Source organism: Aegilops tauschii, chromosome 7, assembly GCF_002575655.3.
Source record: "Aegilops tauschii subsp. strangulata cultivar AL8/78 chromosome 7, Aet v6.0, whole genome shotgun sequence".
Classification (NCBI taxonomy): Eukaryota; Viridiplantae; Streptophyta; class Magnoliopsida; order Poales; family Poaceae; genus Aegilops; species Aegilops tauschii.
Genome location: NC_053041.3, coordinates 638,270,700 through 638,285,020, shown reverse-complemented (window position 1 = coordinate 638,285,020; position 14,321 = coordinate 638,270,700).

The window sequence follows — 14,321 nt, the reverse complement described above, 5'->3', positions numbered from 1 at the left end:
ATTCTTTTCCATCCTTTTTCTGTATAACGAGTTATTTATATAAATAAATGCAAAATATTTGCCTTGTTTCATTTTGTAGAAAATTTCAAAAATAGAGCAATAATGGAGGTGTCAAAGCCTATATTCTCAAAAATATAATGTTCCGCGATGCCCATAACGATGGTGATGAGGATGGAGGCATTTTTAAACACTCTTGCATTCTTATCGATGCAAATTTCTAAGACACATTCATAAATAATATCAATGTGACCATTTTCCGTCTGTATTCTTGGATTCATGAAGTTCATTCACAAATTTGCCAATGAGACCACTCCTTCCTAGAGATGTCACATGGATTTTTTTTAAATAGTTTGTTGCATCCATGATTAAGTAGGCCTCGTATATTTCTCTTTTCAATGCTTAATGCATCAGGTACTCATCAAGTAACCATCAATTTCCACCGGATCATGTCTGTAATGATTCATACAATCCATGACCATGCAAAATTTGTTTCCTCATATGTTCTCTGAAACAATATGTTTCTCAGTGTGGCTAAAAGAAAGAAACACAGTAAAGAAGACTTCCATATAGAAAAAAGAATTCAAGTCACAATTAATTTAATAACATATCAAACGTCACTGAAATTATTAAATTCCAAAATTTTATGTTGTGAATGCATTTCGTCAAATATCTAATAAAAAGGTAGATACATTTTTATTTATAAATGTAGAAAAGGGTTTCGATTAAAATATACTTTATTAAGACAAACAAACACATCTCTTATATATTTTTTATAATTTATAAAATTGAAAATAATAATATTAAGAGGAACAGAAAACAAATTGGGTCTTGTTTGTTCGCCATCGAGTAGAAATATAACATTCTACTTGGAAAACATCAAAGTCAGTATGTTTCTCATAAAGATAAAGTCATGTTATCTATATAATACCTTGTGAATTGCATAATACATGTTAAATTTAATTATTTTCTTTTATTTATATTGAACTTTTTAATTTATTATTAGTATATGCCTTATCTTAGCACTAACCACATATTATACTCATTAATACATGCCATTTTCAATATATTATTTTGACTACTATTTTTTGGTATAGTAACATTCATATGTGTTTATTATTTATCATTTTCAAAATAGTTTTCACTTGTTAAAGATTAAATTATATTTTTATGAAAAAATGACATAATTTTCATTTTAATTTGAGATGATTATGGAAATCATTTATCGCAGTGCATTTCTCGGTAAATCTACGAGAACCAATATGTAACATTTCTCCAAGTATACATTTCTGCAGATTATATTATAACATTTCTGTGTCTTTTTCATATCCTTGGTATCCTTAAATATCCACACTTGGTAGAGTGTTTTAGAGTTTACGAAGAGTCTCTAATTTAGGTGTAACTACAAATAAATAAATTTTGCCAACTGTATAGTGTGTAGTGTGTCCATAAGTTCCTCATCCCTCTCGTTACCGGAGCTTCCAACGAAGGAAGGGGCTCCCTGAGTTCATCCGGGGTGACCGAAAACCGTGTCATCTTACTAATACGATTCGACTGTAAGATACTTGTAACTTGGGGAGTATCCTTACAGCCTGTAATTTAAAGAGATGTCTTGCCTAATCGGTGAAGAAAAGATGAACACAATGAATCTTGATTGTGTTTTGGAGATCGATCTGGAATCACCAAAAAGAAATAGGAATTAAAACAGAGGCCAGAAACCAAGAACGATCCTGGAGTTACACTGCAACAGTGGCACTTGTTTTGTCTGATACAACCGGTGAAAACGATCCCAGTCCCTCACGGCATCATCACGCGCTTTGCCTCGACCACCAGGCACACGTGCAACCGCGTGTCCCTGTCAGACAACCTCTCACGTCCAGCTCAACTTATTTATTTTTTTAGAAAAGGAGGATGACCCCGGCCTCTGCATCTGGGCGATGCATACGGCCACTTTATTAATTATTCTCACAAGACCTTATAAAGTAATATCACAGTAAAACTAAAGCCACAGTCTAAGCAACAAACTGTCGCTACACCTATCCAGTTGATGAAGGGGCGCAAATAGCTTGGACCTAATACCAAATAGACATCGCAGCCAAACCTAACATCTAAGACCTGAGGAACCATCCAGGACGCCTGCCGGGCATGGATCTCGCCGGTCCGGCTTGCTCTCAGAGGCCGCAGCCGCCAACTGCCACCGCTCCATCGTCAGAACTGTACTGATGCATCAACCTTGCTCGGTCTAGCTATCGTCGACGCCATCACGGCGCCCAACGGCAGCTCCTCCCTGTGCGTAAACAACTGTGCACGTCGCGGTCGCCACTGATACACCTCAGCACCATGCTGCCAAGTACCACCAGGCGACACAACTTGAAGTCTTTAAAAGATCTGTCGTGCGTAGCACCTGCCGACCAGGCATGACAAAGCGTAGCACCTGTCGGTCAGACATGACTTAACATCTCCACCGAAGCTCCGTGCAAGACGAAGTTGCTCCACCTCCTGCCTCTGACTTCCAGCGCTGCTCCACAAACGATGCTCCCAAGAGAGAAACGACACCGCAGTGCCGCCATCGTCCGATCTGGAACACCAGATCCTAGGGTTTCCCCAGAGCAGCACGAGTGGGTCGACAGTAGTTACACGACGATGCCTCCATCAAGGTAACGGCGTATAACGCTGCCATTGCCTTCCAACGGCTCGGTTTTCACCGGCAACCATCTCTCCCCAACTTGCAGCCGGTACTAGATGATGGATCTCGAGATCTGATCACCAAGCCTGGCTTCGGCAGTACGGTCGCAGCGCAGGGCCGGGAAGGAGCTCGCGTGCCTCGCCACCGCAGCCAGCAAGTGCGCCGTCCGGCCCTCGCGCCTGAGCATCCTCGGCGGCGGTCATGGCAGCTCGGCGGAGGTGGAGGTGACGGGGCTGCTGATGGAGTCGGCCACGGCCACGGCGTCGGCTTCGGCAGCGCTGTTCGGGCCGTGGCGGCCATGTTTGGGTCCGTGGCGGCGGAGTCGTGGTCGTGCAAAGGCACCGCGGCGCTGGTGTGCCTGGTGACGAAGAACAAGAAAAAGGGGCCGATGCCGAGCTCGGGGGAAGAGGAGACGGTGAGGGCGGCCATGGCGGAGAGGCTGGAGGAGCTGGAGCAGTGCATCGAGGAGCTCGAAGCCGGGAGCGAGAAGGTGTTCCGGAGCCTGGTGCAGACCAGAGTCGCGCTGCTCAACATCCACACTTTGCACATCTTCTAGCTTTGCTACTACCATCCAATCCATCAGTTGTACTGGTGAAATTAGTGGCAGCAAGAAATCCAGTGTAACTGTAAATAAGTAGATGAATAGAAGAAGGAATTTGTGCAACTCTTGCGTACGTCTGATTGTCACCCAATGTTAGTACACTTCTCATGTTGTTAAAACAAAAGTGGAGAGTGGTAATGTATGTAATGTATCCCGGGAATTAAGCACGACGTGTCAGATTTAAGCATGACGTGTCAACACTGATCAGCTGTAATGTTGTCATCCAAAAAATATGTGCAACTCATTTTGCTTTTCTTCTGTTGTTGCAAGGCCATCATAGCTAGCTTTATTGCAATTTAAACGGGTAATATATCATCCATAAGTCTGGAGACCAACTACGAGAAATCTTGGTACAGAAACTATGTTTATCTAGCACATGTGTGGCATCATTCCAAGAATGAAATCAATGATTAAAGGGACCTTCCCAATAGACGTAGCCGCATAGACCCACTCCGCAAAAATCGCCGCCGCAATGTCCTTCCCATCATCTTGTTTCTCCTTTGCAATAATTAATCACCGTTAAAGAGTTAGATTCTACTTCAACTCATGAAAATCCCAAGGCATTAGCAAATACTAGCCCATCACGCATTGCAATTGCTTTTGAAGTTATCACGTCCACTGCAAGAGGGATGAATCAACACTGGGCTGCCAGAAAATTTCCTTTATAATCTTTGATAACAACTGACGTGGCTCCAGTTCCATCGTCTGACTGAAAAGAAGCATCCACATTCACTTTCACGAATCTAGGTTCTAGGTTTCTCCATCTGTGCTCCTGTACATCAAGGTTCTTCAGGTTCTTCTGATGAAAATTGTTAGGACAGAGAGTGGCCATGTCATAGGTGGAGGTGGTAATCCGCCATGTGTGATCTCTCGCTGAACCCACCACAAGTACCAGGATCCAACAGCTAGGACATGTTTGACATCAAGGTTATATTTCAGAGGGAGCGACCTGACCTCCGACAACAGCTAGGACTCATTTTTCTTCTGATTCTAAAGTTTGGTTAAAAAACTAATAGTTTGGATCTTCTCAGAATTTCACTGCACTTGATGTATGAACGTTCAGCAATAGAAGATGGGTAGTGAATTCGAAGACTTTGACTGCAAAGGCCCATCTGTGATTTACTGCCGAAGGCCATATACGAAGAGGCCCGTTCTGTTAATGAAAAACAAGATTCTCAAAAAATAATGTCAATGAAAAACACAATACTCAGTACTCTTCCCAAAATATAAGGCGCACTTGACTTCCTACGGTCTTTGATCAATGACTTTGATGATCAATATATGTACAAAACACATGGATTGAACATTCATAAATTGTACGTCGTATCATTGTATTTGTGTTGAAAATAATCTCATTTCTTTCTTTTATTGTTTTTTGCGAGAAAATTTCTGATCTATTCATCTTCAATCATGTCAGTACAACGAACACCAGAAATAATAAAAAATGTGTCTAGATCCGCAGACCACCTAGCGACGACTACATGCACTAAAGCGAGAGGTGCGCCGCCGTCATCGCCCCTCCCTCACCAGAGCAAGGCAAAACTTGTTGTAGTAGACAGTCGGAAACTTGTCATGCTAAGACCGCCGATGAGGAGTAGCGTAGATTGTAAGCACCCAACCTGGAAACACAAGAACGTAGATGAACTACAACTAGATCCGAGAAAATCCAGAAAAGATAGATCCGCCGGAGACACACCTCCACACTCCCACTGATGATGCTAGATGCACCATCGAGATAGGAGATGGGATGGGAGAACCTCATTCCATCTTCAAGAAACCGCGACCGCCTCGTCTTCCTAAGCATGACACAAACCCTAATAAAACATGAAAAAAACATCTAAAAACGGAGCCCTCCCGCCGGCAAGGACCGGGATCTGCCGCACCCCCATGGCCCAAAGGCCACCGTGGGCGAGGCAGACCATCGGCGGCGCCAAAAGGAGGCAAAGGAACCCTTGGTTATTTTGAGCAGCCGGCAGCATTTTTTTGTTTAAAAGAAATCTCATTTCATATACCTTTACACTAATTTTATAGACACACAACAAATAAAATTCACAATCAGTTGTGTGGTGAAGACTAAAAAAAAAAGCGTACCTTATATTTTGGAAAAGGAAGGAGTGGTACTTAGTAGTACCACATTCCGTAACCGAAAACCGGTTAGAAAAAAATTGAAAATCATCAGAAATCAAAGGACAATACAACAGAGGATAACACAAGATGCATGGGGAGCCGACGGAGATGGGGAAGCCATCGACATAGTATTATCCCGAAATGGCCCTTCTTTAAACTTAAGTACTTAAAAAACCATATTCCCACACATTTGGTCCCTCGAAGCCGTGTCACATTGTCTCAACATTTGTTTCGCCAAATAGTTTATCATCTTTAATTTTACCGCATCGGATGGGCTATGTGCATTAGTCGTGCCAAACGGTTCACCGCGGCGCAAGCGGTACAAGAGGGAGGGGATGAAGCTAGATCGTGAGCCCGTTTCCCAGTAATGCTAGACCTACAAAGGTTTACTTAACCTTCCAAAATAATTCCCCCCACCCCCTCCTCCCCCCTGATTTTAAGTGGGGTGGCCCTCCTCATCCCCCTATTACCAATCACAATCCCCCACGTCAGTTTGTACGTAATTTTTTTTAAAGTAAACCTTTGTAGATATAGCATTACTCACCGTTTCCGATGAGAGTAGTGGCGAACCTACGTGTTGGCTGTGGGGTCAGCTGACCCCACAGCTTTTCTGTAACAACCCTTTGATTTTTGAGATTTTGTGCATTAGTCCTTGCAACTTGAAAAAATTGAACCCACAGCTTACAAATGAACCCACAGAGTTTTCCTCCTGGCACCGCCATCATGAGATTACGAGACGGAGGTGACGCTAGACACCATATAAGGGAGAGAAAGAAAAACAAGAGTTCACCTCGAATCTCCATGGCCACGCGTAGTGATTCGACCATGTAACAAGATGGCAAAACACACCCGTCGGGGAGCACTCGTGCCAGAGGACACGACGTATGGGGTCAGCGATTGCCTACATGTACATAAAATTACAATTAGAGGACATGTCACCGCCGGTTACAGTGGCACCTGATCTGTCCCCCCGCTCCCTCCCACAGCGACTGTACCTGCGCGCCGCGATCGGATCGTGTCGGGCGGGCTCCGGCGTGCGTGTCCGGGAGCGACGACACCGCTCGCTGCATATGCTACCGCTGTCGATCGCTCGAGATCCGCCCATGGATGACGTGCTGACGAGTGACGACCAAAGCCCAAAGGAACCAACTAGCGTGCAGGTGCATGTCAGAGAGGTAACGTAAAGTTGGTTTGGGTGTGGTTGTCGTTGCCGGCGCCGGGCGATCACAGTGGTCGGCGGTCAGGCATGGCATGCATGTCTTCGTGGCTCGGGTAGTTCATGCTGGTATCTCGCCGGCCGTGACACGCATGGACGGTGGCCGGTCGATCGGGCGGATCGAGCAGCAAAGGTTGTAGTACTACGTATCGATCTATCCATTGCTGCAAAGAGGGGGCAAATTTGACAATTCTAACCTATAATCGAAATCAAATCACGGAATGAACTGGTTGCGAAACTATTTCACTCCCCTGACCCTTTTGTGTAGCGCCCGCCACGCCGGTGCCACATCCTACGGTGCAGCGCCTAGCTCCGGGGCGTTGCACCACTGTCCACCGTGGCAGCCCACGGGCCCGCACCCAGCAGTGCAACGCCTCCGAGCTAGGAGCTGCACCTGTAATGTGCAGCGCCTAGCCGCTAGGCGTTGCACGTGTAATGTGCAGCGCCTAGCGGCTAGGCGCTGCACTGTGACTTATATGCAAACGCGCCAGCCCTCTCCTTCCCCACCCTCCCCATTGGCAGTTACAGAAAAAAGGGCGGCGGCCATCTGCACTCCCCCTCTCAATCCCCTCTCCCAAATCCTTCCGATCCGACGATTTGGTCCGTGCATTTGTTCACCAATCCATCATAGAAGGTACTCTCCTCCGATCCCCTTCTTTCTATCCATAGAAAATATTATATTTTGAAGATTTGGGAAACCCTTGTTTGAATTTTGCATGTATTAGATTTGGGCAACCTTTGTTTGAATCTTGCATATATTAGATTTGGGAAACCCTTGTTAGATTAGAATGTGGTTTGGATAGATAGGTTGACATGTTATTTATATAGTTTGGATACATAGATTGACATGTTTTTTGTATGGAGAAGTAGATTGACATGTTATTTGTATGGAGAAGTAGATTGACATGTTATAGTTTGGATACATAGATTGACATGTTTTTAGGGGGAAGCACCATATGCTTTGGATCTTGCATGTAGTAGGCCTACTTTAGTTTTTTTGAATTGAAAAGATAATCGTGTTGACAAGAATGCTTTGTTGAAATTGTTAGGATGGTTTGGCTTCTCGATGATCACTGGGACCATCAACACCGGTCGTACGCTATGTCGGTGCAGCAGCGGGTAATACTGAAAGTGGCCGGTGTTATGAATTTCGTATGTTTTTTCAAACACAAATGCCCCATATGTAATGTTATGGTTTGTTTGTTTGTAGGAGCTTGCACCTCTGAAGCTTCGGTCTCACGGGATCAGCCTTGGAGGGATGAGCTATGATGAGCGGTACACACCTTATGTTAGGGAGGCAGGACTTCTCCCTTTCATTGAGTTGGTCCGCCGGTCGACGCCACCCAACAATGCTGCAGCACTCACCGCGCTTATTGATCATTGGAGGCCGGAGACACACACTTTCCATCTTCGGACCGGGGAGATGACCGTGACGCTGCAGGATATCGCTATGATCACCGGTCTTCCTATCGATGGCAATCCTTTATGTATGAACACCGATTCTGAAGGGTGGCGCGCGCAGATGCAAGCACTTATCGGTATGGTTCCTCCGGAGCCTCGGGAGCCAGAAAGGGAAGATAAGAAGAAGGAAAGAGTCGCAGCGGGCGCTACTTTCACGTGGATATCATCGAACTTCGCTCATTGCCCCGATGATGCTAATGAGGACATGGTGAAGACTTATGCTCGTGTCTACATGTGGTACGTGATATCGAGGACAATGTTTGCTGATGGCACAGGCAAGAATGCTCCATGGATGTGGCTGAAGGCGTTGACCGTCTTCGATAGCAAATGGAGTTGGGGTTCGGCGACACTAGCTTACTTGTATCGACAGGTATGAAGTTGTTTCCTTTTCACTTCATTGATACATTATCAATGCGCTCTTGTGGCAAATTTGACCATGTTCTTTTTTATGTGCAGTTGGACGATGCCAGTTGTAGGCACACTGGAGGTATTGGTGGTTGTCTGCTCGCACTTTCCATATGGAGCTGGGAGCGTTTGCCGGTTGGACGATCTAAGACCGTGAAGTACGAGGATTGGGACGATAAAGACGACCCACTACGGCTCCCCACTTGGGCTTACAAGTGGGATGTGTTAAATGAGACGACGGATGATCCCTCTGTAATGTACAAGTTGTACAAGAGCGAGCTGGACGCGATCACGCCTGAGCAGGTGAACCGACCTTGCATAAGTGATTATCATGCTTGTATCTTCACTCGATATCAATTTTGCATTCAATCCCATTTTGCAGATGGAATGGGAGCCGTATGGAAAAGGAGAGAGTTTTGGTAACCCTATAGAGTTCAGGCTTAATCCGATGTGCATTAGGGATAGGGATCTCTGGCATATGCGGTGCCCACTGATATGCAACTGGGCGGTTGAGCTTCACCTGCCACATCGGGTGTTCCGCCAGTTTGGTTTGTTCCAGCCACACCCGCCGGAGTGGGAGGACACGGACAAGTTGCTACACGCGTAAGATATAATTAACCTTGAGCACTTAGCAGCTTCTCGACGGTTTCGATGATGCTAATATTCTGTTTCTAACTTGCAGGTTGGATAGGAAGAAGCAGCGGAAGATCAAGGATTGGGCCAGCCATCACAGGAAGTATGTCGTGCAGTTCGCTCTTAGTGTGGAGCAAGCAAGGGCTGGAAAACGAGCCCAGCTTCGTGAGCACTGCCCGATCGCGTTCAACAACTATCTCGCATGGTTTCTTGCAAGTACCCGCGTGGAGGTATGCCAGCCGGCGTATGCTGAGGAGATTCTGGAAGAACCCATCGTTTTTGATGGGTAGCCCAGCACCAGTACAACGCGTTAGTCAGGAAAGGCAACTCGGTGATCCCTTCAGCTCCAATGATGAACTTTGTGGTTAGCCCTTTTTGCTTTTCCATTCGCACTTTTCACATCTTCGCTTGCCTAACACTTTGATACCGTTTCTGTTCATAGCGTGCCCAGATCAAGAAAGCAGCTGACGAGACCGAGACTATTCTGGAAACAACCCCGGCTGGCAAAAGCGATGGGGAAGGTGCACTTCGAGAATTCATTAAGGTTCACATCTCCTTCAAACTAGCACTTAACATTTATTGGTACGGTCAATGTCTCATTCACTTGTACATGTTGCAGCGCCAGGGCCAAAAGTTAAGGCGGCTATCAAACCTTTTCGGTTGTCGTGACCCCGAGTATGTATCACCAGAACGGTCTAGGTCGGCGACACCATCAGATCCCGCTTCGGGGCAGAGCCATGGTGAACCTTTCGAGGATGAGGATGTGGGTGGGGTCACCCAAGAGGTATGGCATGACGATATATCCATTTGTTGATGCATTGCTAACTATATCCTCACACACGGTCTTTCCATATCTTTTGTTGATGCATAGGTTGCTGATGATATGACCTTGGGGACGTACCGGGCTCGGTCTGCATACGAGTTGAAGCCTAGGAGGGGAATCAACAAGTACACACCTGAAGACTTCACCCAAAGAGGCAAAAGGACTGTCGGCACCTCGCGGATGGCGGCTTTGGATGACTATTTGGATGACGATGTCGAACCGGAGGCGGAGCCGGAGCCGGAGCGGGTTCCTCTTCCTAGGAAGGTGAAGAAGATAAGCGTCAAGAGGGGGGGAGGACCCAGCAAGCGTGGAAAGCACTAGTCATCTTAGTTTTTTTATAATGTTGAACTTCGAGTGCGATTTGTTATGTCGTTGAACTTGGAGTGGTCGTACCTTTTATGTCGTTGAACTTGGAGTGGTGGTAGCTCTATGGTAAACTGGAACTTATTGTGATAGTGCTTTCTATGAAATGATATCTTTTGTGAACCCTTTGTTTCTTATACTAATTGTTATACTTGGAGAAATGATGTCGTACCTGAATGTTTGTTATACTAGTTGTTGAAATGTGGCTGAAAAAGACCCAGTAGAGGGGGGGAGGAGGCACAGTAGGTAGGCCTCAAGTTTCAGGCAAAAAATTGCTAAGTGTTTGTGCAGCGCCTAGCACGCAGGCGCCACACACTACAGTGCAACACCTGCGCGCTAGGCGTTGCACTGTAGAGTGTGGCGCCTCCGCGCTAGGCGCTGCATATGTCTGTAATTAGCCAAACTTCTGTTGCTTTCTGGATAGCTACAGACATGTGCAGCGCCTAGCTTGGAGGCGCCGCACTCTACAGTGCAACGCCTAGCTCGCAGGCGCTGCACTATAGAGTGTGGCGCCTCCAAGCTAGGCGCTGCATATGTCTGTAACTAGCCAAACTTCTGTTGCTTTCTGGATAGCTACAGACATGTGCAGCGCCTAGCTTGGAGGCGCCGCACTCTACAGTGCAACGCCTAGCTCGCAGGCGCTGCACTATAGAGTGTGGCGCCTCCGTGCTAGGCGCTGCACATGTCTGTAGGTATCCAGCAAGCAACAGAAGGTATGCCTCCAGTTTCAGGCAAAAAATTCGCTAAGTGTTTGTGCAGCGCCTAGCACGGAGGCGCCACACTATACAGTGCAGCGCCTAGCCCCCAGGCGCTGCACTGTACAGTATGGCGCCTCCTAACTAGGCGCTGCACTGGTCTGTAGCTATGCAGCCAGAACAGAAGGTACTTTACAGTTTGAGGCACTTGGACTTGGACTTAGTGAATTTTTTAGCTATCCAGAGAGCCACAGCAGCTAGGCGCCACATGGTAGATAGCAACGCCCAAGTACTTCACGACACATAGTAGTTCATAACACATAGTACTTCACGACACATAGTAGTTCTTGCAACCAAATCAAGGAGGAGACATAGTAGTTCACCGCACATAGTAGTTCACACAACCAAATCGAGGAGGAGACATAGTAGTGCACGGCACATAGTAGTTCACAACCAAATCACATTGGAGACATATTAGTTCACAACCAAATCGAAGAGGAGACATAGCTCTATTGCGTAGAGCAAGGCCCCTTTCCCTTCTTCTTCTTCCTCTCTTCTTCCTCTTCCTCCTCCCTTTTTCTTATGAGGTGAGCCTCCTTAACCACCCTCTCCATGAATATCTGATTGTCCCTCCTTTCTTTTTCAGCTGCAATTGCCCAAAGCTTCATGGTTTTTTCTTCAAAATCCTGTTGACGCTTCTTCTGTGCCTCCTCAACTTTCCTCATCAACGCTTGCTCCCTAGCGCGCATCGCATTTGCCGCACTCTGTTTTCGCTTCCTCTCCTTCTCAAGCTCCTCTTCCTTCTTCTTCTTTAGCTTGGCTGCATCCTCCTCTCTAAGCTTCTTCGCAGCCTTCTCCCACCATCCGGCCATCTCATCTTCGCCATCCTCCTTCATCGTTGGTTTGTTGGGTTGGGAAGCCGCCATACCTACAATGAGTGGAACATAATGGTTAGTAAGGACAATAAGAACAAATGGAAGCACATATGAAAAAGAAGAACATATGAAAAAACAATAACATATGATACATTATAGTTAGTGAGGAACATACGGAAACGGTCCATCTAGGTATCCAAACATTCCTCAATAACGAACTTGCGGTTATCCATCACCACGGCCAAGTCCACCACCAAGGCCAAGACCATCGCCAAGGCCGAGACCATCACCACGGCCATTACCACCACGTCGAGCTCTTCCACCACCACGGCCGAGACCACCACCACCACCTCTACCACCACCACGGCCTCTTGTAAGTCCAAGTTGCCGACCTCTTTGTTGCCTAGATCCTCTTTGGCTAACACTTGGTTGGCTAGGCACTTGTTGGCTACCACTTGGTTGCCTTGGCACTTGTTGGCTACCACTAGGTTGGCTAACATTTGGTTGGCTAGGCACTTGTTGGCTACCACTTGGTTGCCTTGGCACTTGTTGGCTACCACCTAGTTGGCTTGGCACTTGTTGGCTACCACTAGGTTGGCTACCACTAGGTTGGCTACCACTTGGTTGGCTCCCTTGTGTAGCTCCATGTTGGCTTGTGCTTGCATCATTTTTCTTGGACCTTTTCCTTGGTTTGGTACATTTTCTTTTGTTGTGGCCATGACCTTTGCACTCCCCACAACGGGAGCTCTCACGAGGCTCTTGGAATTGGTCGTTGCCCGCTTCGCGGCGCCCACCATGGCCCCATCCGTCCATGTCGCCTCTAAGACGCTTTGTCTTACGTCTACCTCGTTTAACAACCTTCAACTCCGGATCCGGCCACAGTTGAACTCCATGATACTCCGGCCATTGTGATTGGTCAAAGTATGGGTGAAAAGCGGGGAGCCCATGTTTTCTTGACCGTCATGATTGAGAACTCCGACTCCCTCACGGTGCGTGGGTGATTGATGTCCACATTCCTAACGCGGCCGGCGGCATACAAATGTGAGCATGGGAGATGAAGCAACAATGGCCTCTCGCAAGAGCAATCACATTGTGTTAACGACACCTTGAAAGCCCGACCTCCATGTTGCCGGCCATCATTTGTGGTTCCTCCTGGCTCTTTCACTTCGTACTTCCACTCTTCATTGTCATATAATATAGCTTCTTCTGAGTCCGCCTTCCGTGATTGAAATAGCAACCATTCATCAACTTTGGGTGGGAACTTGTACTTGTACTTCCGTGGGTTCTCACCCGCTATCTGTGCATCGGTTTCCATCGAGTACTTTACAAAGTACGCATTCATCTTGTCAAATGTGTATTGAACTATTGCCGTCACGGGTAATCCACGTGCACTTTTGAGCACCCTATTGAAGCATTCGGCCATATTGCTTGTCATTTGACCGTATCTCCGGCCATCTTCATCAAAAGCACGTGCCCACTTGTTCCGGTATTGAATGTGCCTATTGAGAAACTCTTGACCCCCGGGATCAAGTTTTTTGTGTGCGAGAAATTTGTTGTACAAAGTGGCGAAGCGCTTATCGGAGAAAGCGAGACAACAATCTTGAAGATCATCGGCCAACTCCTTAAGGCCACATGCCCTATAGAAGTTCGAACAAAAGTGCCTCATGCACCAGCGATGGTGCAACGGAGCATGCCCGGGAATGTCAATCTCCACGGCGTTAAGAATTCCTTGATTCCGATCCGATATGACACAAATTTCCCTTTGAGCGGGTAACACCTTCGTCCTCAAAAGATGCAGAAACCACTCCCAGTTGTCATTGTTTTCCACCTCAACCAAAGCAAATGCCAATGGCAACACCCGGTTATTGGCATCACTTGCTATCGCAACCAACAAGGTGCCCTTGTATTGTCCGGTCAAGAACGTGCCATCAATTGCGATGACCGGCCTACAATGTTCGAAAGCCCTCACACATTGCTCGAACGCCCAAAAAGCACGGCCAAATACTCTTACTTTCCTTCCTTCATGAACCGTTGTTTGGTGCCCATGAGGCTCGACCACATGAACCATGCCCGGGTTTGTCGCGGCCATGGCTAACAACAACCTAGGGATTCGGTTGTATGCTTCCTCCCATGTACCATACAACATCTTAAATGCGGCTTGCTTCGCCTTCCATGCCTTGCCGTATTTCACCTTGTAATGAAAGATGGCTTTCACAAGGTCAATGACATGTTGGACGCTCATTGTTGGAAGTGTGGATATTGAGTTGGAGAGCCTGTAAGCGATGAACTCGGACGTGAGTTGTTTGTGGTCTTCGGACACAATCTTGCCATCCACCCTTTTGCCTTGGCACATGTGAGTTGGCACACAACTCACTACATGCCAAGTAGGACCTCCTTTCCATGGTCTTGCACGCACAATCCACGGACAACCGCCACGGC